The sequence below is a fragment of the Hippopotamus amphibius genome, chromosome 2 (assembly GCF_030028045.1).
Source record: "Hippopotamus amphibius kiboko isolate mHipAmp2 chromosome 2, mHipAmp2.hap2, whole genome shotgun sequence".
NCBI classification, from domain to species: domain Eukaryota; kingdom Metazoa; phylum Chordata; class Mammalia; order Artiodactyla; family Hippopotamidae; genus Hippopotamus; species Hippopotamus amphibius.
In genome coordinates, this window is record NC_080187.1 from 138,461,169 (window position 1) to 138,487,381 (window position 26,213).

At 40.3% G+C, this 26,213-nt stretch overlaps 1 pseudogene; it reads left to right on the forward strand.

Annotated features, from left to right (window-relative positions):
• Positions 1 to 4,513: 4,513 nt before the first annotated feature.
• Positions 4,514 to 4,684, forward strand: LOC130845026 (cytochrome b-c1 complex subunit 10-like; annotated as a pseudogene).
• The last annotated feature ends 21,529 nt before the right edge of the window (positions 4,685 to 26,213 follow it).

Sequence of the window (26,213 nt, forward strand, 5' to 3'; positions counted from 1 at the left end):
TTATCTTGTTTATCACCCAGTGGTCTGTCTCTTGGGGAGGATGGGACTCATATTGTTCCTATTTTATAAATGGAGACTCAGAGATGTAGAGGGACTAGCCTGGTGTCACACAGCTCAAAAGCAACAGAACTTGAATTCAAGTCCATCTCTCTTTGTCTATACTACATTTCCTTGGATACAGACCAAAAGCTTTTTTCAGCTTTGACCATTTATTTTACATAAAACTTAACTGTCTTGAGAGAAATCAAACACTTTTGCTGTCAGAGGATTCTGGATTAGAGTTGTAGATTACTCCTATAATTAATGGTAAACAGCCAGGAAAATAATTCAGTGCCTGAAGCTTTAAGAATAATCAAAGTCAGCCTGGAGGCGATAAGGCATTAGCCTCCTGACAGTCAGAAAGAAGGAATTTAACAGGCTCAGTTCGCTTCTTTCTTGCTCGTCCTTTGTTTACCTGGTAGATTGGGGTTCCAGGAATAACAAGGTGAGTTTACGAGCAGCAGGTGTTTCTGCTTGGCTCCTCTCCTGGGCAGAGGGAGCAGCAGAAAAACAGTAACTGTCTTCATACTGTACAGCACATGGCTGCTGATAGAGTGCTCTGATGTTCTGTGTCTCACATCTCACAACAGGGAGAGCAGATCTTATTAAACCCATTTTACTCATAAAGAGCAGCAGTGGTTTTTTGGAGGTCACAGCTAGCTAGTGGCAGGAATTAAAACCTGCATTTTCCACCCCAAACTGGGGAAAACCAAGGAGGAGGAAGAAGGGGAGGAAGAAGGAGATGAAGAAAGAGTTTAGGCCTCCCATGATCTGGGGTGCCCCCTCTAACCAGCCTCTGAAATGGACAGTTGACCATCGTGATAAGCAAGGCAAACACAAGCTTAAACCCCACCCACCAACTGGGCAACCTTGAATATTGCCTTGGAGAAATGGTGTAGCCACCATTTCTAAGCTGGAGCCTTTTTCATTCATCTATCCCTCTAGTGGTGGATGATGGATTTAGAACTGGTCAGTATGGGCACTTCCCTTGGCCAACCAGTACAGGTGGTACAGGTTCAATCCCTGGTCGGGGAGCTAAGATCCCACATGCCTCGAGGCCAAAAAACCAAAATGTAAAACAGAAGCAATATTGTAACAAATTCAATAAAGACTTTTTAAAAACTTGGTCCACATCAAAAAAAATCTTAAAAAAAAAAAAAGCCTCAACTCTTAGCATTAAGTACATAATAAAGTTCCTATTAAAAAACAAAGAACTGGTCAGTATGAATGACTGTAGAACCCTTGGGATTATTTTAGTCACTCAACTACTTTTCTGGGCTAGGTGACTTTTCTAAGTTAGATGAAAATACTGCTAGTTGAGTCTCTGACTCTATGAGCCCTTACTTTGCTGACTATTAGAAGTACTGCAAACACTGAGATGCTGCAGTGGACTCTGGAAATCTGATCTAGGGAAGCATAAAGAAGATTGGCTGACATGGGAAGGTAAACTGGCTTTTCATTCCTAAAATATTAATAAGCTGTATGTATATGCTCAGCGATTAGGATTTGGAGAGCTTTTCTCCCCCTCTTTAAAAAGGACCATCAATTCATTTCTGTAGGAGAGATGTGGGTTAACTTCATGGGCATGGAAAAAAAATGACAATATCTTCCACTGTTACTGGGCTGTGGCAAGATTTCACAGCAAGCAGCCTCAATGTAATTCAACACAATGAGAAACTGTTGTTCAAGTAATTCACATGAACCATCTTTTGCCAGCTTCAATTTTGTTCACGGGCAAATACAAAGTTGAAAAGTAAATGCAAAGAATGATTTCTGATTGTCACTGGAATGGAAAATAGATGCTTAGATACTCACCCTGTGGATGGATTTTTCTTTGCTTTGTCTGAAAATACACCAATCATGTATTGTGTCCAACCAAGGATAGAATTGGGGCTGGGCCAACTTCTTTGGCTTGAAACTAATATTTGGGCTGAGTTGAAGCTTATTTCCTTTTCCTCAGGGTTTTACTCTCCCCACCTCCACTTTCCAATTAGCCTGATCCATATGCCTTTCTACCATATAGCCTGTGTTTGCTGCTTTCTATATTTTTAATTATATGCCTTAATTTGAATTCATCCTAAAACTCAGCAAAGAAGTAAAAAGGATAAACATCAGTGTGGATGTACTTTAAAAAGGGTGAATCCAAAATTCAGGTGGAGAAACAGAAGAAAAAAAAACTAGTGAAAATTGAAGAATAGGTATGAGAAAATGTGGTTTTTTAGAATGTTATACTTACGGAAAATGAGTTTTGAAATAAAGGAGAAGGAATAAAATAAACATGTACCAATATTAGTGTATTTGGGGAGCTTATCATTTGCTACTTTCTATTGATATTAAATATCTATTGATATGTAAATTTGATAGAATGTGTTTATCCAAATAGACTGTTAGCTTCTTAAGTGTGGAGAGGGTATCCTACTTTAAAAATAAAGGAGCATTTGTCCTGCTCAGGGTCTAACAGTCCTCCTGCCAGGAAGCTGGATGCTTCTGATTAGCACAGGAAAACGACCCAGAAGGCGTGCAGGTTTATAGACAACTTCCTTAAATATCTTAATCCTCTCCCCAGCCCTTCACACTCACCCTGTACTCTAGCCATAATTAGCTAATTGTGGTTCCTTGGGCTCACCATGCTTTCTCCTCCTCCAGACTTTTGCACCTGCTCTTTCCTCTGCCTTTACCTCCCCTCACTTCAGCTGGCTCACACCTGCTAGTACTTTAAGATCCACCTAAAGTGTTACCTCTTCCAGGAAGCGGTGAAATACTCTCTCCCTACTGCTCTCCCAACTCCCCCACCTACATCCTCTATGCCAGCCTCTGCCCTAGCATTTACCCCATTGTTGAGGACACTCGCTGCACTTCTCCCTGTCTAGAACCTGATTAGTGTCTTCACCTCTATATTTCTGCCCCCAGAAGAGCCAGGACCCAAGTGGTCAGTAACTAATATTGGAAAGAGAAAAAAACGAGTGAAAACACAAGAAAATGTACCGCTTCCCCACCTGATGCTTCAGATTCTACCTGAATTTGAAAGGAAATGGGACCGATGATAAGATTTGGATTCACACAAATCAAAACTAAAGCTTGTGGGATTGAAATCTGATTTTGAAGATCAGAATTGAAATTGCAGAAAACCCAAACAAATGATATAGAATCAAGCTAGAGAAGTCTTCTATCAATGTAGAGAAAAGAAACACAGAAACAAAGATTTTTTAAAAAATGAAAGAAATGGGTGACTTGGTAGATCAAAAGTAGAGACTTAATACATGAATAAGAAGGACCCTCTCAAGGAAGTTATAACCAGAACAATGATGTTGCTGCAGTATTGAAGAAAAATAATGGAAGAAGACTTTTCAAGCTGAAAAAAAGAAGTAGAATGCACAATTTAAAATAGAATCCTATTTCCAGGCAAAATTAATGAAGAAAGATGCACAATTTGATATAATCTAGCAAATTTGAATATAAAAGACTTTTTAAAAATTCTACAAATATCCAGACAAAACATTAAAGTCACTTATTGTCAAATGAAAACAGGCTGATTTGAGAATGCATCACATGACTATGGCCAGCTGATAATGGAGCAAAGTCTAAATGGTACTAAGAGAAAATGTTTATGACTCAAGCTGAAATGTTGTTACTTTGCAAAGAAAACAAAAAAGACATTCTTAGTTATCCTCGTCAGGGGCTCAAATAAGATACCACCCATGCACTTTTCTTGAAAAATTTACGGAAAATTAGGTTCGAAAGGAACAACATATTAATTAAAGACAAAAACTCAAGAATAGCAAAAGTGGGTTCAAAAACATGGTGACAGTCTGAACTAAATGTATAGCATTAAGTTTTTAAAAATGCTGTAAATAGAATATTGATACAGATGGGAAGTTTTTGTTGTTGTTGCTACTTCTTAAAATAACTAAAAATAAAACTAATAATAAATAGGTTTATAATGCCAAATGATATTGGCAAAAAATGCGAGAAAGAAGGATGTGTGGGGAATTAAAACTCCTCATCTTATAGAAGAAGGAATCAAATTAATATATTATTCATGGATTTGATAATTAGAGAAACTATGCATTCAAGTGTGATTTGGAAAAACCTAATTAAAAGAATTCAAAAGAGAATATATACTTGTAAAAATGCGGGAAAATAAAAACCAATAAAAATTGTAATTTGGGAAGAAAACAGAATAACACAGTGGGTTCAGATCATAGGCTTTTGAGTCAGGGAAACCTAATTTTTGAAAGTGGTTCTAGCATTTACTAATGTTGGTCTGGAAAATTTACTCACCTACTCAGAGCCTCTCTTTTTCTGTCTGTAAAACTGGAATAACATGTACTTCACAGGGTAGTTGTGGAGATTATAAGAAATCTCTGTCTAAAGGAATTAGTCCAATGTTTAGCCTAAGCATGAATCAAAAAAATGAGTTATTGGCACCTGGGCCAGCGGGGACTGGGTCACCCTGAGCTGGGATGGTGCCAAGATGCTGAGCAGGTTCCTGGGCCAGCGCCCCTGGGATTTGGCCAGAAACTGGATTCCCACCATGGGTATGTGGGGCACAGTGGGCACCCGTGGGCTGGCGTGGGCCTCCGACTGGAGGCTGATTCTGGACTAGGTGCCCTACATCAACAGCAAGTTTAAGAAGGATGATTAATTAAACTGACCCCCTCAGGCCCCTCTGATACCTGGTGATGCTACCTCCTTCCATCTGTATGTGGAACAGCCCAAGCTCTCAGGATGGACCTCGAGGTTTAAAAAAAAAATTGAGTGGTTGATTGGTATTGCCATGATTTTTCTTTTCATTACCACTTACAGTAAAGGACTGAGAATGCTTTACTCTCCCTGGTGCCTCTCATCAGGGAAGTTCTCCTAGCCCCTTTTCCTGAATCAAATCCTCAGTTGTGACTGATCTTTTAAAATTCTTTGATTTGGCTCCTGTTCTAGGTTTCTGATCAGTTGCGCAGACTTGACATTCAGAATGTTCCTTTCTTTGCAAGATGAACTTGTCCATGACCAAGTGTGAGTTTGTTTTCATGCCTGCAGCTGTTTCTCATGTCAGTGTTCAGACTCAGATCCCCTGAACCCTGCTTGAGCAAAATCCCCAGATATCCCAAGTGATTATCCAGGATGAGTTGATGGACAGTTATAACAATAAATTTAAATGATTTAATCTGTATTAAAATACTAAGACTTCAGGACTAAGTTAAGAAAAAGCCAACTGTGACCTAAGCATAAGGACACAAAAAGATTAAAAATAAAAGAATATTTACTAGAAAAGTAGAAATGAAGTAAAAATAAAGGGGTTATTATAAAATTCATACAAGAATAGATACAAGGCCAAAAAATATCAAATGAGTCAAAAAGTGCATAAAAATATGCAGTCTTCAATGAAGATATCAAAGGAACATATATTTTATGCATCAGATATGTCAGGCAAAGATGTATAAGAAAAAAAGGGCAGAACACAATTATTTCATGTAAGCCTTTTATAGAATGACTAGTCTTTGAAAAAACAAGTAGACAAAGTAGATACATTTCAAAGGATTTGTACTATAAATAGTTAAAATGTATTTAAAACAAAACTAAGGAAAACAGAAGAAAAGATTTTCTAAAATCTTTTCCAGAGGTTAAGACTCCATACTCCCAATGCAGGGGGCTCAGGTTTGATCCCTGGTCAGGAAACTAAATCCTGCATGCCACAGCTAAGAACCAGTGCAGCCAAATAAATTAATAAATAACTAAATAAATTTTTTTAAAAAGATAAGCATAGAAAATTGAACACATTTTTAAAAATAGAAATAGTAAAGTTGATACACAAATTCAAGCACAGGTTTTTCTTTTTAACATGACTTGTGAACACATGAAAAGTAAAGAGAAAAAACAAAATTTAAAAGTGAAAAAGAAACAAAAATAAAAACAGGACAATTTTAATAAATATGAAAATATTATTTTAAAATGCTATGTTAATAACTTTGATAAACTGAATTAAATGATTATTTTCATGGCAAATTTTACCTGACCCTGAGACCTCTAAAGATGTCTCATTGTCTGAAAATTTCACTAGTGATAACTTTCAGACTTTTACAAAGACAATTTCATTTTATATGATTTTTCCAAGTATGAAAACAAACACTGAAAATATATAGATTCATTTCATGAATTCAGTGCAGCACTAATATAAAACTGACAAAGATGGCACAACAAAAGAACAATAAATACTACTATGATTTTGTAATGACGTTAAAAATTTGACAACATGATAAAAACCAAAAAATAAGCAATGTTATCTTTCTTAATGACATAGTGATTCTCAAGTTCATTCAGAGGAATAAGAAGTGAAGAAAAAAAGAACATATTAAAATAGGAAAATTGAGCAATTAGATTAAGGAGGCATGTCCTACTAGGAATTAAAACATAATGCAAGCAACATCAAACAAAGCAGTATGGTACTAGTTCAAGAACTGGCAGACAGATTGATAGAATAGAGCAATCAGCCTTGAAATAGACTCTGGTGTATATTCCAGCTTAATAAAGTAAGCACAGCAAAAAATGGGAGAGATTATTCATCAAATAGCTGAGAAAACTGATTAACTCAAATTATAGCCTCACCATGCAGCAGCCCTAAACAAAAACAGCAATTAAAACAGATGGTTTAAAGAACCATACATAGACACAAATATAAGTGAATAATTATCAGATTTCTAGAGAGGGAAAGACATACTAAGCATAAAAGCAATGGAAGTAATTACAAAGGAAAAGCTAAATAGATTTTACTATTACACAATTAGAACTCTACATCAAGGAACATCATTCACAACAATTAAATCATAACTTGGGAAAAGTAATTTAGCAACAGGGCAGAAGGATAATATCATGAAAAAGTGAAGCACTCATACAAATCAATAAGTAAAACTCTAATACCCCAAAAGAAATGTGGGCAGAGGATCCACACAGAAATTTTAAAGAAATACAAAATCTAATAAACATGTAAAAATAGTAAGAGAGTAGCATTGTCATATATACACTACCAAATGTAAAATAGATAGCTAGTGGGAAGCTGCTGCATAACATAGGGAGATCAACTCGAGGATGGGTGATGACTTAGAGGGCTGGGATAGGGAGGGTGGGAAGGAGTCATGGGAGGGAAGGGATATGGGGATACAGGTATAAATACAGCTGATTCACTGTGTTGTACAGGAAAAAAAAAATCACCCTCATAATTAGTCAAATACTAATTAAAACAAGATATAGGAGGGTGAGTCAAACATTATCCACACTCCACTTACATTAAAACTTCTGTAAATTCTACAGCCAGAGTGCAGATAATGTTTGACTTACCCTCATATATTTTATTCACCCACTAAAATGGTAAAACATTTTTTAAAGAAAATTTTCTGTGCTGTTTGATAGAAAGCTTCCCTAATAAATTGCTGGCAGAGATAAGAATTTGTACAAACTCTGTGGAAAGTGATTTGGTGATACCTACCTAGATACTCAAATTGGCCCCTTCCATTGGCTTAGAATTCCCCTTTCAATGAATGTATGCTGAGAAAATGCAGACACAAACAAAAATAGAAGTACAATACTTTATTTTTTTACTGTTTATTGAATAATTATTTATAATACTGAGAAATTGGAAATACTGTATGTGTTCATTGATAGGTGACTGGCAAAATAGCTTTACAATTTCAAGACAGTATTCAGCTGTTTAAAAATGATTATAAAATGTTATAAGAAGGGGAAAATGTTCTTAATAAATTAATAAGTGAGAAAAAGGATTCCAAATTGTAGGTGTGATATCACCCAACTTTGTTATACACACACACACACACACACACACAAATACAAACACACATACACATCATATTCAGGACCATGTTCTGGGGTCATTTAGACTATCTGAATTTGAATCACGACTTACCACCTTAGGACCAAGGATAATTTACTTAATTTTTCTAAGCCTCCATTTACCCATCTTTGAGACTATATAACAAAGTTCTATAACCATAGCACCTGTCCCAGCATGCTGTTACAAATACTGGGAGAGTTACCAATGTCAACTACCTAGCATCGAGCCTGGCTCATAATTGGCAGATTTTACATTCACATACATTCTGAGTTACCATTTAAAAAATAAACATGCATTACGGTTACTATTTTAAAAACTTTTTTCGCTGATATTTTAAAAAGGTATACACTGTTATTTCTGGACCCAAATTGCCTCATTTAATGGGAAACCTCCAGCAAATTGACATTTCTTATGCATTGTGTTCCAGCTCAAAGGCATAAAATGAAACTCAGTCTGCTACCAAAATTGGACTCATCCTGCTGAGGTTATTTTCAATAAGAAATCATATACTAGTCCCTTTTTGTTCTCTACTATCTAGTTCTTATCTCTCTAAGCTAAGTGTTCTCTCATTCCCTTGTCCTGAGCGCTCTTCCTAAGGGTAAAGGTGAGAGGGTGTCTTTGGCACAGCCCACAAGCTGGTGGTGGCCCCCATTCCCCACTGAACACACGGATGTAGCCAGAGCACACTCTTGAAGAGTTCCAGATCCCTTGAACAAAGGGATCAGCCAGTCTATATTCACCAGTCAAGAAGGATCCTCCTTGTGAAAAATGTAAGAAAATTTGGATTTCTAGAAGGAAATATATTAACCAGATTGAGACAGAGAAAATGATGCTTCTATCCTGTTAACATTGTCATTAAGGAGATGATCCAGAGACCGTGTTTCTTTCTATATTAAAATGTGTTGGAAGTCAGCGGCTGAAAATTGCAGGGACAGATGTAGAACTGGTGGCAGAGGAAATATGGACAAAGGGAAATGTGGTGTCCTCCAAAACCGAATCTCAAATAGAGAAGAGTCTTTGAGACGAGTGAAGTCAAGCCTTTCTTCGAACAGCAGAAAATCAACATGCCACCATCCAGAACAATGACTCCTCAGGGGCAAGAAACACTTAGGTACATTTCCCAGCAGCCGAGAAGTCATCTGGGATGAGATTGGAAATCAGTGTAATAAGGGCCATGAGGTACAAAGAACAAAGGCTCAGAGTCCTCGAATGTCAGTGTGACACAAAGACAAGCACAAAAGCCAATGCCACAGCTGGAACTAGGAAAGAAACAAAGTTCAAGCTGAGGTCATTTGTTGCAGCAACATATTGGACAGTCTTAGCGGCCGTCGATAAAACCTCATGATATGAGTCAAATATAGTGACTTAATTATGTTAATAATACTAGAAAAAAAATCAATGTGAACTCAGGATGTTAAAAAGCGACATTTTTCCTGCTAGAAGTGTCTCAACAGCAGTATCAGTTTGTTCACTGCCTAGTCTCACATGAACTCCTGAATGCCCAGATTTGGATTTCTAATACCTCACTGGATGAAACTAGCACTTCCGATGCGCGCGTGCACACACACCCACACACCCACACACACACACACACACACACACAGTAGAATGGACCTGGAATACCATATGTTACCAGAAAGCAGAAATGCAGGGGACAGTGCTGAAAAGACAAAAGAGCTAGTTTAGAGGTCTCCCACTGGCCAAATTGCAATCTGAGCGTCAAAAAGGGTATAATCATTGTGATTATTTGAAATATGATGAATTTGTGCAAGACCATAATTTCATAATGAGATTAAGAAAAGAGTTCATATAAAGTATACTAAAGGAAATTAGGATAAGCATAGAAGTTTGGCTATAAAGGGACCTGTTTAATTTTTTATTAATTTCAATGAGGAGGTTAACATAAATTGGTATTTTATTTCTTCTATTAACTCTGCTTTAAACAGAGACATGAAATTAATGTCTATGAGAGAACGAGAAATACAGGGAAAGATGAGTTACCAAATTGCCTTGGGAAAATATACAGAACCAAGAGGAGGAGGGACTTATCGGCACCAGTTCTCCCACACAGTACGCAGAAAGGAGCTTCAAACCATGTTCCATGATGACTTGAAAAGACCAAGTGTCTTAAAAAGGAGCGCTCATTACACAGCCTTAATTCTACTTTTCCTGGGAGATGAAACCTCTAGATGGCTCCATGAATTATAATGAGACACTAGTACGGCATCCATACATTTTAAATAATGTCCAGAGACCAGGTTATCACAGTGACAGGACAATGAGCTATGCCATGCGGGCCAAGAAAGGTCTCAACATTTAATGGGGAAATTCCAGGTTACTAAAAGCTAAAATCTGTGAGAAAATATGAACCTAAATTTTTTTCTTAATTAATGTAAAAAGAGAAGATGATCTCAAAATGAAAGTTTCAGCCTGATGTCCATGGCTTTGGTTTGAATAGCCTTGGTGAAGAAACCTGGGTTTATGCCATAACCAAGAATCAGCGGGTTAACTGGATCCTGTAACCTTGCCTGTCTGAACTGGTATTCATTTTCTCTTTGGTTTGGGTAAACTTGGGAACGTTTTTTGGGTTCTTTTTTTTTAAGAACCTTTATTGAGATATAATTGACATAGACTGCATATATTTAAAGTGTACAATTTGATATATTTTTTCTTATTAGTAATGTATATAATGGCAATCCCAATCTCCCAACTCAACCCACGGGAAGGTTTTTAAGAACTGCTATAATTTTAGGAAGTATAGAAGTGCTATTAAAATAATAAAGAAATATAGAGAACAAACAAGTGGTTACCAGTGGAAAGAGAGATGAGGGGAGGGGCAAGATGGGGGTATAGGATTAAGAGTACAAACTACTATTTATAAAATAAATAAGCTACAAGGATACATTGTACAGCACAGGGAATAGAGCCAATATATTATAGTAACTTTCAATGGAATGTAATCTACAAAAATACAGACTCACTGTTGTACCCCTGAAACTAATATTGTAAATCAACTATAATAAAATAAAAAAAGTAAAATAGGGAATGAAACAAGATGACATTCTAGGAATAGGTTTAGATATAAGCATAGTAACTTCTTTGGTAGTATCAATATTTTGTTTGACTTGTTTGAAGTGCTCAAAAAATGTCAACTAAAATGGAGTGAAAAAATGTTCTTTAAAAAAATGACACATCAAGGATTTTTTTTAATGAACCCTTCAATGTTCGTTTCTATGGAGATTCGGGGAGCAGAATCCAGATCATAACAGGTTGAGGAGTAAATAAAGCAGGATTGGGACTAGGGTTAGGCAAGGGAGACATTTGCCCTGGAGGCAAAATGTAAGGGGGGGGGGGGTGCGGTGCCAAAACACTAGGTAATCAAGATGAATACTATTTTAAGGCAGTATTTTAAAATAATCAAAATTAATGCAAAAACAATTACAATAATCAAAATTGCAACATTTTCAATACTGACAGGGTAGTTGCATACAATGGGTTCTTTTTCTGAAGCTGTCTGCAAGAAAGGAGGTTTTTGCTAGGACAGAACCCAGAGTCCAGGGAGGTGAGTTGGCTTGGGGTTTGGTTTAAAATACGAGCACCTGGAGTGTATTTACATGCTGAGGAGGGGACCTAAGCCCTCTCCTTCCTCACTGGGCTGTGTAATTACAGGGAGGCACAGGAGTCAGGGCCCTCTGGGTGGAGGCACAGGGCAAACCAATTCCCCCCACGTGCACTGTGTTGGGGTGGGGAGGAAAGGGCTGTCATGCGGGACCAAATGTCCTACCTCAAAACAGCAAGCAATTCTGTCCGCCTGGGTCATGCATGGATTTTCTTATAATTTATTCCAGGCTGTGGTGATGAGATGAGCCCGTCCAGATAACCTCACACACCTACCTCCACCCTCTCCCCGCCTCCTTAAGCGAACTACCAAGAATTTCTGCTCCAGGCTCACTTTTCTTTTCCCTTGGCTCCTTTTATTTTTCCAGGACAGCCCTGGGGGGTGGGATGGGGAGAGGAACCCTACACCTTGTGATTGAAAGTGCATTCTGGGGGCCAGCGGCATGGGTACCACATGGGAGGTCACTAGAAATGCAGACACTCAGGCTCAGCCTAATTGAGAAACTGCACCTCTAGTTGCAAACATGCTGTGCATTAGAAACACCTGGGGGTCTTCAACAAATGCTAATACCTGGTTCTCACCCACCCCACACCCCCACCCTCAGATCCTGATTTAATGGGTGGTCCTCACCCTCCTGCACCTCCAGCATGTCCTGGGAGTCAGAAGTTTTATCAACTCCCTTGTGGTTCTAATGTGTAGCAATGCAGCAGAAGTCTGAGAACCACTGCTCTACACCTCCTGCAGCTCCACCTTCTAAGCCTCTTTCCCAGAGTCTCTGCCATTTCCAGGCAGCCAGAGGAGGGGAGAAGAGAAAGAAAAGAATTATTTCTTCTGCCTTTGACTCAGGATCACAGGCAGGCAAGATCGGAGGATTTTCCTTCAAGGGACCTGTGTCTTAACCTTGTCCACAGGGAAGCCCATCAGTTATTTGGTGAGTATATTAGTGGCAGGTTCTGCGCTGTCTGCAGGGCTGGGTTCTAGGAGCCCCAGCTAGTACATGCAGGAGTGAGTGCTCACCTGTTAGCATTTCTCTTCGAAATTCAGATGAGCCCTCCAGGTTAGAACAGCCCTCTGTACCGGGCTACAACCCTTTAGCTTTTATTTTCAAACTTCAAAGTTTAGTGTTTAAAATAAATGGTTTGTTTCTTCACATAAGCCTCCAGTTTTTTCCAGGTGAAAGGGACAGATTTAAGCTTAATCAACTGTTTTGGAACATAAAGTCAATAAATGGTGTCAGCTACCTGGCTCTTTTCTCTGAGAGTGCTTCAGGGCAGCAACAGCTGAATATTTGCCTTGTTTTTGATCTTTGAGGTAGTACAGCTGCTTTGTTCCACTAAGCCTGAAGTTAACAGATGAAGTCAAGAGTTAACTACTTTTAGGCTCCTTTGTTTTTGTCAAACCAAATGCAATTATCTGATCTAATCATCAAGAATATAAACTTTAAAATAAAAAAGGAAGATTAGAAGGGTGGAAGAGAAATAAAAAAGAAGATTCAGATACAGAACACAACAAACCACTTCAATGAGAGATTTGGGGAATAGAATATGCTAGTATGTAGAACAGCACTGAGCATATAGTAGGATTTTCTTTTTTAATTTAAAGATAGAATTTATTCTCTGATGATTTACTCACGCAAATTGCACAGAAAAGTAAATAGTACAGTTTGTGTAACATTGCATATATAAGGACTTAAACTGCTAGGTAAAGAAGTAGGGTGACATCCTGAAAGTCAAAATGGAATTTGGGTTTATACACTAGTAATTTTTATTTCCTGAGCGCAGACTTCATTTACAATGAAAGTTTTGCTAACCTTAGCAATAAGCTCATTAACCGTTTACATGACTTCTTACATCTATGTGGTTTTATTTTACAGTTGCGAGGATTCCTGTTACCGGCAAACTTTAACTTGCATAAATAATAAAAAGAAAGAAAAATGCACAGTTAATTACTGTTTGAATGAATGAATGAGTGATCCATTCATCTGTCATCACTGCACTTTATCAAAGCCAAAGCTCTTCTCTGAATGAAATAATCAAAGTAGCACAAATTGGGGAAGAGAGGTTAGGGAGATTTCTTCTTTTAGACTAGAATGATCAACCTGGGGTCCAGATGAAATAAAACTAGGGTCCCAGCTGGTGAGAAGTTCTCCACCTCTTCCACCCAAAATAGGATTTGGCTGCAGGTGGGGATCTGCCATCTCAAATCTCATTCCTGGGGACTACTTCTATTTCTATTTGAAAATGGCAGAAGAGGGACAAAGAGGCAGTTCACCACAACTCTGTCTACTGCTTGAACAGAATGTGCCCTTGCTCACAGGGAGAGACCTGCTTGTGAAGGAACCTCTATGAGCTGTACATCCTAGCCAAGCAAATGCAAGCTGACATTTGTATCTGCTTGCCACACAACCCAGATAGAGATGAGGGCGGATGCTGAACACCCTCCTAGGAATTCACATGAATGTTTTGGTCACTTAAGAGCAGAGCACTTGCTTGAAAAAAGAGTCACGCCTTTCATCTGATGAGCTATACTGTAACTAGGCACTTCTCCAATGTAGTCAATCATTTGCTTCTATCAAGAAGCTCTTATAGCAGAACTCTGAAAATACAAGTAGGCTCTTTTTGTTTAATCTCACAACAAACTGGGAATTCAAATCCAGTTTTGAGATAGCCCAGTAAAAGCAGAGATATCTTCGGGTCCTCTTTGCTGTAGAATCGCACATGTGAAAAATTATGAATTGTGCTTTTTACCATCATTTTTATGAAGTCCCAGGAAGCACCTTTGGAGGAGTGCTGGGATTGAGTATGAGATTTTGCACCAAAATAAAGAATATGGGCTGAGAGGAAGGGCGCCCTCCATACACCAGATGGAAAGCGTCCTTCCATGAGCCTGTTACAAATCATCATTTATTCTCCAGTGTCACAGGATGTTCACCCTGTCTGGAATGCTTGGCCCCTAGAGATGAGGCTGTTCTAAAAAAGCAGTGAGAGGGAATGGTTTTAATACCTCCCCATCCAAAAGGCATATGTAATAGCAGTAATTTATCTTGTTAGAGATTCACATGTCAATTCACAGGGCATTTAGCACAGCAACGGGGCACAAAATCAACTTCAGATTGAGGAAATCGCAGGTAATAATCATAATCAGAGGGTATACCCCTATTTACTTTAAAAAACATGATTTTTAAAGTACTTTATAATCAAGAATCCATCGTATTTCTATTTCAGATTTCAAGAGAAACTGATTCATTGAAACTGACATTCTTTTCCTTTGGATATAAACACTGTGGAGATACCACATTAAAGGAATTTAAAACTAACTCTCTCCTCCTTCTCTAAGAGGACTTTGCACAGGCTGATCCCCTGTCTGGAATGCTCAGCTCCTGGGTAATTTGACCCATCTTCCAGGTCTCAGTTTATGTTATGGGCTCAGTTGATGTTATGGGCCTCAGTATAAATTTTGAGACCCCAAAATTTGTATATTGAAGTCCTAACCCCCAGAATGTCAGAATATGACTGTATTTGCAGCTATAGTCTTTAAAGAGGTAATTAAAGTTAAATGAGGTCACTGGTGTGGGCCCTAATTCAGTAGCACTGGTGCCCTTATAAGAACAGTAGATTAGGACACGGATGCACACAAACAGAAGACCATGTGAAGACACATGGAGTTGACAATCATCTACAAGACAAGGAAAGATGACTTCAGAAGAAATCAACCTTGCTGACATCTGACCTTGGATTTCCAGACTCTAGAACTGTGAGAAAATAAATTTCTGTGGTTTAAGCCACCCAGTCTGTGCTATTTGTTATTGCAGCCCTAGCAAACTCATACAGTTTACATATCCCTTATTCGTAGGGCCTTTGCTATAAATTAGGTCACTCTCTTATGCTTCCTTGTGCCACTTTTGACTGCTATTTCATAATTTTTATCACAATCTATAACCCCTGTACTTTATAGAACCAAAGATGCCATTGATTGTAAATGCACAATTATTGTATGTACCTCTGAGGAAGTTGGAAAACAAAAAACAAAAAAATCCCAAAACTCAAGGTGGAGAATTTAGCACGGGATGCCACACACAAAACTGGCCCACCCATGTAAGGGTACATGAGAAAAAAACCCAGCCCAGAGAAAGGGACAGCAAGGAAACTCCACCTTAACATTGGTGGGAAGAGGAAGAAAACTCTCTCCTGGTAATTTGAACCAGGAGGTGATCATCATGCAGGTTTCTGGTCGGAAGTCCAACTGCAAGTGTGGTCTAGAAAAGCTCAAGCAGAGAATGTAGAGGTTTTGTGTGGGAAGTAGCCCTGGGTGAAAGAAACAAATGCAAATACTCTCTGGAAGAACTTGGCTCCCTTCCAGCCCATCTCGATGGTAAGACACATTCATGGTACAAGTGAGACTTTATATTGGATATGTTGACATGCTTAAAAGACAATAGCTGCATCTTAAAGTAAATGAGATGGGAATTCCCTGGCTGTCCAGTGGTTAAGACTCCATGCTTCCACTGCAGGGGGCATGGGTTCAATCCCTGATTGGGGAACTAGGATCCCACAAGCCATGCAGTGCAGCCAAAAATAAAAATAAAGTGAAATAAAAAAATGAATCAATCAATATATAAAAGAACAGAGGTTAAGAAACTATGGTCCATGGGCCAAACCTAGTCCCTACTCTAAAATAAATAAATAAATAAATAAAATAAGATATAGTATGATTTGATTGCATGGATATTTGCTTAGGGTCTCAGGTTCATAGCTCACATTGGCATTTCTTTGCTCCCACCTTTAGCTCCTTTTTCCAGCAGTGGTGGTATAGAGTGGGCATCTGGTAAAGAGCAATAGCATGAATGAGTGAAACAAAATCTTGAGCTTCACCCACTGAAGTCTTGGCTTTTTTAAAAAAAATACCATTCTATTTCCATGTACTTCCGTGTGATGAAGGAGTTTTTCAATGCAGTGGAAAGAACATTGGACCTGGAAATCAGGAAATCTAGATTTTGGTCTCAGCCTCTCTGTTGATTAGCTCTTAGACTTTGGGCAAAGGCTTTAAACTTTCTGGTCTGCTATTTACCTCTCTGTAAAATGGGTGCCTTGTATCCTGTAATCTCCACAGTCCCTTCCAATTCTAATAGAATGTTCTCTACTTGCAAGAAGAAAAAAACAATGAATCACACAATTGGGAGAGAGTCATCATTACTATCATCACCTGACCTCTCCTGGTGGTCAGATAGGCAGTTACCATGGTACTGAGAACATGCTCTTGGATGAAATTCTCACATGACTCTCTCTTCCTCTTTATCTTTAGTGACTGTTTCAAATATTTTCATGCACTGATATAAATAGCAGTGGGTTGTGGATAAAGGGTAAGAGACAGAGACAGAGCCTGAGGAAAATAAAACATGATTGGAAGAACCAGGCATTTGTCATGGATAAGAGAAAGTCTAAGGCTTTGAAAGAAGGCAGAGACAAATTACTGAAATCAAGGCAAATTGTGTGTGAGAAGTAAGGTAGATTTATAAGAAATAGGCCAATATAAACACTGAAGCTTTGAGCCATTCAGACGACAATTTTCAGGCAATCAGGAACCAAGGGACTCACTCTTAGGAGCTGAGGGCAGAGACGAAGTGAGGAGAATGCAAGGGAGAGCTTGTATATCAGGGCCAGAGTGTCCACTGCTGCCCTGGCTCAGGAAAACTTCTGGCCCGTTCTGCCAAGTCCCACTTTGGTCAGGGTGCAAGGTCCCCCCTCCTCTCATGAAAGTCCAAGTCTCTGTTCAGGTGCTTACAATTGTCTAGGGCCCAAACAGTGCACTGTCCATAGGCAATGGGTCAGGCATGGAGAGGACCCAGCACAGCCTCTGGGCACTGAGTGCTCAGTGGCTGGAAGACTCATGGCTGCCGTGGATGAGCTGCACCCAGCAAGATCCCAGGGCTGGCTTGCTTCCATCCAGTTTCCTGATCCTTAGGAGAGAAGCTCTGCCCTCCTACTTTGAGGACTAAGATATAGTCACTCCTTCTACTGGTCATGACACTCTGGGCCTTCTGCTGACATTGGCCTCTACTGTGGACAACCCACCCTCCAGCAGCTCTGCTGACTCAGAGGGTGCACTCTGGGTCTTCCCTCTTACTGGGCAATGGCTTCCAGGCTTTCCCATTCCAGCATGGCCATCCCAAATTAGTCCCAGGACCTTCACTGTTGATCTAAGGTTATGTCATGGAGTTGGGTTTGTTTTCTTTTCTAAGAAGGGACAAGGGGCAGGGAGGGTGGGGGGGACCCGAGGGGGGGGGCGTCAAGGAAGGGAGGGAATATGGGGATATGTGTATAAAAACAGTTGATTGAACCTGGTGTACCCCCCAAAAAAAAAAATTAAAAAAAAAAAAAAAAAGAATGGACTTCATCTTTCAAAGACTAAGAATCTATGAAGGGGCTTTGGAGATAAAGATCTATGACCCTCCCTTTCCTTTTCCTGCTGACAGTCCTGCAGTCCTGCGTCTGTGCCTGCACACCTTCTCTCTGGGTTTTGACCCAGGCCTCCCTGGCTCTCCAATTTGTATCAGGTCAACAAGACAAAATATAGAGGCATGTGATATGCAAACTATTAAATGTCCTCGGAGAGACCTCCCCCAAAGGTAACTGGGTGAAGGGGGATGTGCAGTTGGGGATGGCAGCATGAGAGCTCCTGGGAAGCCAGGGATGAAGCAGTGCTCAGCCAGCACCTGCCTCTTTCTTGAGCCAGGCTTTGGAGGCAGCAGACAGGATGAGGTGGCAGGCAGTGTCAGCAGGAGAGCTAGTCCATGCAGAGGAAAGCTTGGCCTGATGGTGTGGCTAGATTCCGCTGAAGATGGAGCCAGTGTTGAGAAAGTCAACTTCTTTGGAGAATGAGAAAGGACCCCCATTGATAGGAAGTGAGACTTTCAGCCAATAATGAGGTTCATCCGGCAGTCTCTGGGGGCTTGGAAGATGGACAAAGACACAAATGCAGGACAATTACTACTCCCTACCTTCTTGGAAGGAGTTAGATTCCTAGACAAAAGGACATGTCTGTAGAGTAGGGGGAGGGTTATTTGGGGGCGAATGTATTGAATGCAATTTTTTTTTAATATGAAACAACTGTGTGATTTATTCTTCCTAGTAAACAAAGCAACAATCTCTGATATAATCCCAGAGAAGACAGAGAGGTCTATGCTACCTCTGGACAAGGGAAGGCATGTTTAGAACAAGCCCCAGAGAGGAAGAAGAAGGGAGCTCCTGCCATCTGCCCTGATGGGCTGTGGGAAGGCAAAAAGGAAGAGGATGGGGATGTGGGAGACAGCCCTGAAGGTACCACATCCTTGCTCCAGGTTGAAGAATGGGCAGCACCTACGAAACACATATCCAGGCAGCCAGTCTTCCTGGCTTCATTCATATTCAACCCTTGTGGTTTCTTCTGCATATTTAATTTCATCTGCTTTTGAAACTTTGTGTTTGTAATCCACCGCAAATCTCTGTGGAATGAAAAACAATATGCATTTGTTATGGGAAAACCAAAAAATGGAGAGGCAACCAGTATCGAGGCTCAGTCCCAATAATGGTCAGGTCTTCAAAGTTACACACACAAAAAAACAGAAAGCTTTGAGGAGTTTACTTGGGGAATTTAGGAAGTACAGTAGAATCCCAGCTTTTTAACTTTTTCCACTGAGAAATGGTGTGTGTGTGTGTGTGTGTGTGTGTGTGTGTTACAGGAACGGGGGCCATAAAGTTGGTGCTAAGCGTGCTGAATATTGCATGTAACTAAAAAAGACAATCATATATTCCTTATATGTTTTCAAGGAATCAGAACATATCATACATACACACACACACATACACACACACACATACACACACATGTACACATGCACACACCATATGTCAGTTTTCAGAGAATTAGAACACAAATTCGCTTCACACTAAAATATGCTGAATATAATTTTAATCTTTCTTTGATGATTCAGAAGCTATTTTAGGCTCCTTATGCCTTGGGTTTATTACTATGAGCATAAATTATTATCGTGCAATTCTTCACAGTCTAGGTTGTTCACATTTTTCTGATTATTTTATTATGAATGAATGGGAGCCTTCCATTGTACTTTCATTACTATGCAGAACTAGTCATGAATGTGCATCTCGTTTAGGGTATGTGTGGGTCCACTTACAGGAAAACAATACAACTTGTCCTATGATGGAAATATATGTGACAACTTTGCTAGTTATGCCTTTTGGGTGATTGCTTTCCCATAGCAAAACATCTAAGAATCCCAAGGAGATAGAGTTCATATTTACTTCAGAAGATAAGAGAACATTTTAGTGATGAGGTTGTATTTGAACTTGACTTTGAGGGATTAACCAATTTACTAATGGAGCCCAGAGGGCATTCCAGGCAGAAGTCATAGTAGGAACGCAGGGGCAGAGGTGGCTTGGAGGTGAGTCCAAGCCACCTCACAACTCAAAGTTGTGGCCTGGGGAGCAACACCATCAATATCACTTGACCTTTGTTAGGAATGCAGAGTCTCAGGCCCCCACTCCAGCCCTCCTGAATCAATCTACATTTTGAGCAGGATCTTCCAAATGATTCGTATGCATATTAAGTTTTAAGATGTACTTGCATAGAATATCACATATATTATTTGTAAATACAGCTGAAAATGGGATCCAATTATGAAGGGCCTTGAATACCATGCCAAGAATTGTCATCTTTATTTGATAGGTTATATGAAGCATTGACAGCTTCCAAGCAGACACTGATGTGTAGACTGAACACTCATTCAGTGGAATCAATGCTGGTCTTACTGTGGGGCCCTGGGTTTGAGTCTCCCAACCCCTCTGTTGTGTCAAGTTCCTCCAACTTGAAGTCTAGGGAGGAAGGCAGTGGTTGCAGCCAGGTGGAGAGGGCATCCTTTGGGACCTGGACCAGCCAGGTGGGTAGCGCATCCTTGGGGACCTGGACCAGCCAGGTGGGTAGGGCATCCTTGGGGACCTGGACCAGCCAGGTGGGTAGCGCATCCTTGGGGACCTGGACCAGCCAGGTGGGTAGGGCATCCTTGGGGACCTGGACCAGCCAGGTGGGTAGGGCATCCTTGGGGGACTGGACCAGCCAGGTGGGTAGGCCATCCTTGGGGGACTGGATCAGTGGCTATTTACCAACCACCTATGTGCAAATAATACTTTGGGAACATTATTCTGGCTTCTCTGTTTCAGGTGGGTATTAGTGAGGAGACATAGAACACAGGAGAAAATAAGTAAAAGGCTTTGTGATAATCTAAGTAAAAGACTTAACTCTTTAGTTTGGGAGACAACAGAGAATGGGGACGAGGATAAAGATAGTTGAGAAACTGCGGAGGTAAACCAACAGAACCCCGTTTACACAACAAAGCTCGATTCGTTTTTCTATAACGTACCAGGCATCATGCTAGGTCTTAGGTTATCAAGAGAACATGTGTTCTTCTTATAAAGTAACTCAAAACGAGAGATGGAAGCAGGCAGACAGCAAACAGATTTGGTGGCAGAGCTGATGTTGAGCCCAGGAATTTTCAGGAAGTCAAAGATCCTCATCTGGCTCAGCCCATGCAGGCAGAAGAATGCAGGGTTGGAGGAGTGTGACCAACTTGAAGAGAAGCCCTTTCACATCACTGGACAATAAAGTTTCTAAGGGGACTAATAGGGGACCAGGCTGAAAGGACAGGCAGGAGCAAGGTTCAAAGAGCCTTTCTGTGCAGTAGCAGGGAAATTGTACTTTCTCCCACAGGCCAAGGTAAACGCTGAAGGATGCGAAACAGGAGAATAATATGGGCAGAACTGGATTTTCAGTAAGTAAACTTGCCAACAATGAAGATGATGAACTAAAGGGAATCAACACAAGTGAACTTAAGAGAAATCAAAGGATGAGAGAAATTCGAGAAAAGAGCAGTCAACTGTGTTAGAAACCATGAAAAAAATCAAATCAATTAAGAGCTGGGGGAAAAAGGCCCATTGTCTTGTTGATGAAGAAGTTATTGGTATCCTCTGAGAAAGTGATTCAGTGGCGAGCAGGTGCATACCAAAGAGCTGAGGTGCGTCAGGGAGAACAGAGAACACCTGTGAGTATTTGCAGCTGGCCGAGCACGCAGCCCCATAAAGAGAGGAGAGATCAAAGACGTGTTTTATCTGCCAAATTCTCTTTGTGGGAACAAAGGTTATCGCTGTACATTTTTTTTCTAGGATAGTGTTATACATGTATCTGCTAGTTGCCAAATGAGTGGGCATCTACATAAATGGATGAATGAAATATTTGGGTCACTGTGCTTTAATTTGGAGTGTTTATACTTTTCAACTGCAGAATTTTAGCATAGTTTCCAAATGAAACTAAGACCATTCGGCTGAACAGACTTTTTCATTCAGACTGTTGGGCAATAGTAGTGAATGAAACCCCATCGACTGGACCAATTTCATGTCTCCTCTTGTCAGTATTGTCTGATGATGCCTAAAATGAGTGGTAGGTGTGTACCTTCCCCTCGAAACATAGTTAGTTAGTTCAGCTGGGCTTCAATTTTAGACGCGTGTGAAAGGCTTATTTGCTGTCCGTGAAGAGAGAATGAGGGCATATTGGTATTAAGCAGCAGTCATGCAGGTCTGCATGTGTACAGTCGATATACATCGTCTTTATTGACAAAGAAAGAAAACCAACATTTGCAGAGCCTGTGCCAAGTCTTGGTTACTGGGTTAGTGACCTTCATTTCATTTCCATGACAAGCCCATGAGGCAGTCATTTTCACTCTCGTGCCAAACAGAAGGACAGGTGCTGGCACAGTTCACTTGCTCAGTGTTCCTGGGCTTCAAGCCTCAAGATTCAGATTCGGGGCTGCCCGACTCCAAGGGCTGGGCTTTCACTCTCTCACCAGGCTACCTCTTGAGGAAGCAAGATTTGGGAACTCTTGTAATTATGATGGGAACCAAAATGTTAAGTAAAATGGATAGAAAAAGGAGACATGAAAACAGAAGGAAGGTAAGAAGTCAGGCCTCTGGGGGTCTCTGGTGGTGGCCTTTGAGCTGGTTTTAGATTTGCCATGTGGTAGGGGGCTACCTCAGGGTCTTCCAGAAGGGGCCACAGACATGGGTGAAGCTTAAACTCAAAAAAAAAAAAAGAAGTGTCCTCTCCAAACAGGAGCTGCGTGATGCTGGAGATGGTGGAAATTTTTGTAAGGAAACAATGGCAGATTTTGCCCGATGATTGGGTTGGCAAAACATACCAATTCTAGGTTACTGATTTAGGATTACTAGTTCAGGGTTAGTCATTTGACTAGCAGTTCAGGGATTTTGATCTTCAGGAGCCTGTAAGCTTCCTCTGAGCTCGCACTCTGCCATCTATGATAAAGGGCAATGGTGGCTATTTATTGAGTGCTTGCTACAGCAGGGGCTATGCTGAGCCCTTCCCACTCACAGGCTTCCTCTTTGTTCCTGACAACTCTCCTATGAGGTGGGTACTTTTATCCCCACTTGCACATGTGGACGTTGAAACTTAGAGAAGTGAGAAAATTTGCTTCAGTGCACATAGTAAGTGGTTTGGACTCAAATCCGTGTTGGTCTCAAGGATGAGTTCTCAGCACCACTGTGCTCTACTGTCTTTTAAGCATCTGGTTTTTCCAATTGTTTACTTCACTGAGTTTCTTGTTGGACTTTGAGGCGCTTGAGGGCAGAACTGACTCTTATCTTTGGACACTTGGAGCCTGTCAGTGCCTGACGCATGGTAGGTACCAAAGAGGCATCAGAAGGAAGGAATGGATGGATGGAGGTGGGTGGGAGGGCTAACTATTATTATTTCATGTCTACCTTGGTCTTCTCTATATGTAAACATAAATCTTTCTCTCTTTATACTTAATGTAAGAGCATGATAATATACATACTATTTCTTACCTGTAGTGTACAGTGAGCTTGTTTCCATGTCATTAGGCTTCTAAAAATTATTTTGACATTCAAACAAATAATGTTGTTCCCTGTTTCCCTGTTTTCCCACCAGAAAAATAAGCTGCTTATTGGGAAAATATCAAAATGCATTACCTTGAGATGCTCTCATGGACTACACACGCTTCTAGAACTCTATACAAAACTTGGTTTTCACAAAAAATTAGCCATCTGCAAGGTAGGACTAGATACAGTTATGAGAACCAAGTTTGGTAAGGTTATTTCCAAATTTAAATACTTCATCGCAGAGTCACAGCATTTCATGAAATGAAGCAAAAAGCCCCAAGACAGCACAAAATGAAACTCTCAAGCTCTTCATAAATTACATTGGTGCTGCAGATTTTTACACAAAGGCACTGTGTGTTTAGACACGAGCACGTCTGCTTGGTGTCCTCTGCATGTTGATTATTGATTGGATTTGGTAGCTTAATCTCTTTCAACCTTGTTTTCAACAACTCAACATTTTCCCATCAAGGCTTAGTGAGGGACCAGGAATGCAATTCAGGGACTTGGGGCCCTAGACTTTAATCCCTAGCATGTGCTGTGTTTGGAGAATTCAGGTAGAGTCTTGTGGATCTTGCTTAAGTCTGGGCACTTGGTTTCTACGGTTCTGAACCAGCCTGAGGCTTCGCTGCCAATACTGGAGATTTGACTTGTATGGAACCACCTAGGAGAGGGAGGCTCTGCTAACAGAGACAAGGGCTGATTCCTATTTGCCCTATTCAGGTCCTGCCCATCCGCCCCCTTCTAGAAGCAGACCTGAGTCTTCCTATCCTAACCAGCTGAACTCATTCTAGTGCTTTCTTGCAGGAGCAGATGGCAGTTACACCTCCGTGGGAGCTCTGGCACATTCCGGCCCAGTTGCCGGAGTTCTAAGGAGAGGTAAGGGAAGAACAAGTCTCTAGCCGACAGAACAGCAGGTGCAAAAACACATCTCAGCGTGGCTGGACCCTGAGTCCACAAGACTGCTCCAGACTCCCATGTGAACCTCAGGTCCTGGAGTCACAGCGATGCCAGAATCTACTTACATCATCTTGCTAAGCCTTGGATTACTTACTTATCTGTAAAACAAGGATAAAAATACACTTTATAGAGTAGCCATGAGAATTAAATGAGAAAATATGTGTGAAGTGGATAACATAATACCAGTCATATAACTAAGGTCTTATCATTCATTGAATCAACAAATACGTACTGAGTACTGACTTTGGGCCAGTTGCACGGAGGTTCTGGTGGTGAAACAAACAGACGTGATTCCTTTCTGTAAGGAGATTATGTTCTAGTAAACTCAGCAAGTGTTAGTAATTATTTTGTTACTATTATATATTATATAGTGTATTAGTTATCTATTTCTATATAACAAATTATCCCAAAATATAGAGGCTTAAAACAGCAAATCTTTATTTTCTTAGTTTGTATGGGTCAAGATTTGGGGGGCAGGTTAGTTAGGTGGTTCTGGCTCAGGACCACTCAAGATATTGGCTGGGGCTACAGTCATCAGAAAGCTTGACTAGGACTGGGGGGTTCAATTCCAAGATGGCACACTCATATGGTTGTTGGCTGGAAGCCTTCATTCCCCTCCTGTGGGCCTTTTCATAGGGCCCCAAGGGTTCTCAATGTGGCAGCTGGCTTCCTCCAGAGTGAGTGTTCCAAGAAAGAGAGGAAGGAGGAAGCTGTCATATCTTTTATGACCTGTATTTCAGGAGCCACAGACGGCTACCATATCCCATTTGTTAAAAGTGCATCAACAAGTCTAGCCCACACTCAAAATGAGGTCCCATCTTTTGGAAGAAGGAATTTGGAAGAACTTGGGGATGTATTTTAAAATCACGTCATAACGTACAGGAGAGAGATCAGAGAAGAGAGTGGAGACATTGGGAGAGGCCAGCTCAGAAGAGTCAAGGATGGCTGTTTTCAGCTGCAAGCAGCAGGGACTATCTTGCTATTTTTGTAGGAAGTAATACGTGAGTACCAAATCTGTGAACAGAGCATACTGAGATCATGGAATGGCCTTATCTGAGTTCCCTCTGCTGTCCAAAGTCCAAAAAAGATGAAAGACCTGTTTTCTAGACTGTTTCTGGTTTTCCTTCCATTTCTGCTTCTGTTAAGAGCTGGTAGAAGAGTCTTGTTATACTTGAAGTACAGGGAACTGAGCTTGAGACTCTTTTACTTTACAATCTGTAAAGAAACTTCAAGTTTGAAAACTTATTAATATTCATAAAGCCAGAATAGTATGTTCAGTCACCATAAGTAAGCACAACATTTCTGATTTTACTAGAAATGGTCAAAAACCTTAAATGCTCAAGTCTTTTCTCTTATGTCAAAGTTTTGTCTCAGAGCTGATGAGAATATGCTCACTTCAATAAAAGGAATGAAACCAACTTTGACCTGCCTCACTTTATTTCTTTATTTCTTCTAAGAACTCTTGTATATCTCAAAGGGCCTGGGATCCTTTAACAAAGAGTGAAAACTCCCTATACATCATTCAACGCCAGCAATAACTTAAAAGGCAGGAAATCAGTAGTTATCCATTGCTGTTTTTGATTTATAAGCATGTTTAGTTTTACTAACCACCAGCCTGGGTGAGTAGGCACTTTAAAATCTGTTGGTTTATAGATAAAGTAAATAAAACTCATCTGTTTATCATGCAACTGTATTTTGAGAATGAGAACTGGTGCAAGATTTCCACCGGCAAAGCATTTTAGAAGCCAGGTTGGGCCCTCTGGGTTTTAGAAGCCAGGTTGGTTTTCAAGGATTATTTGTT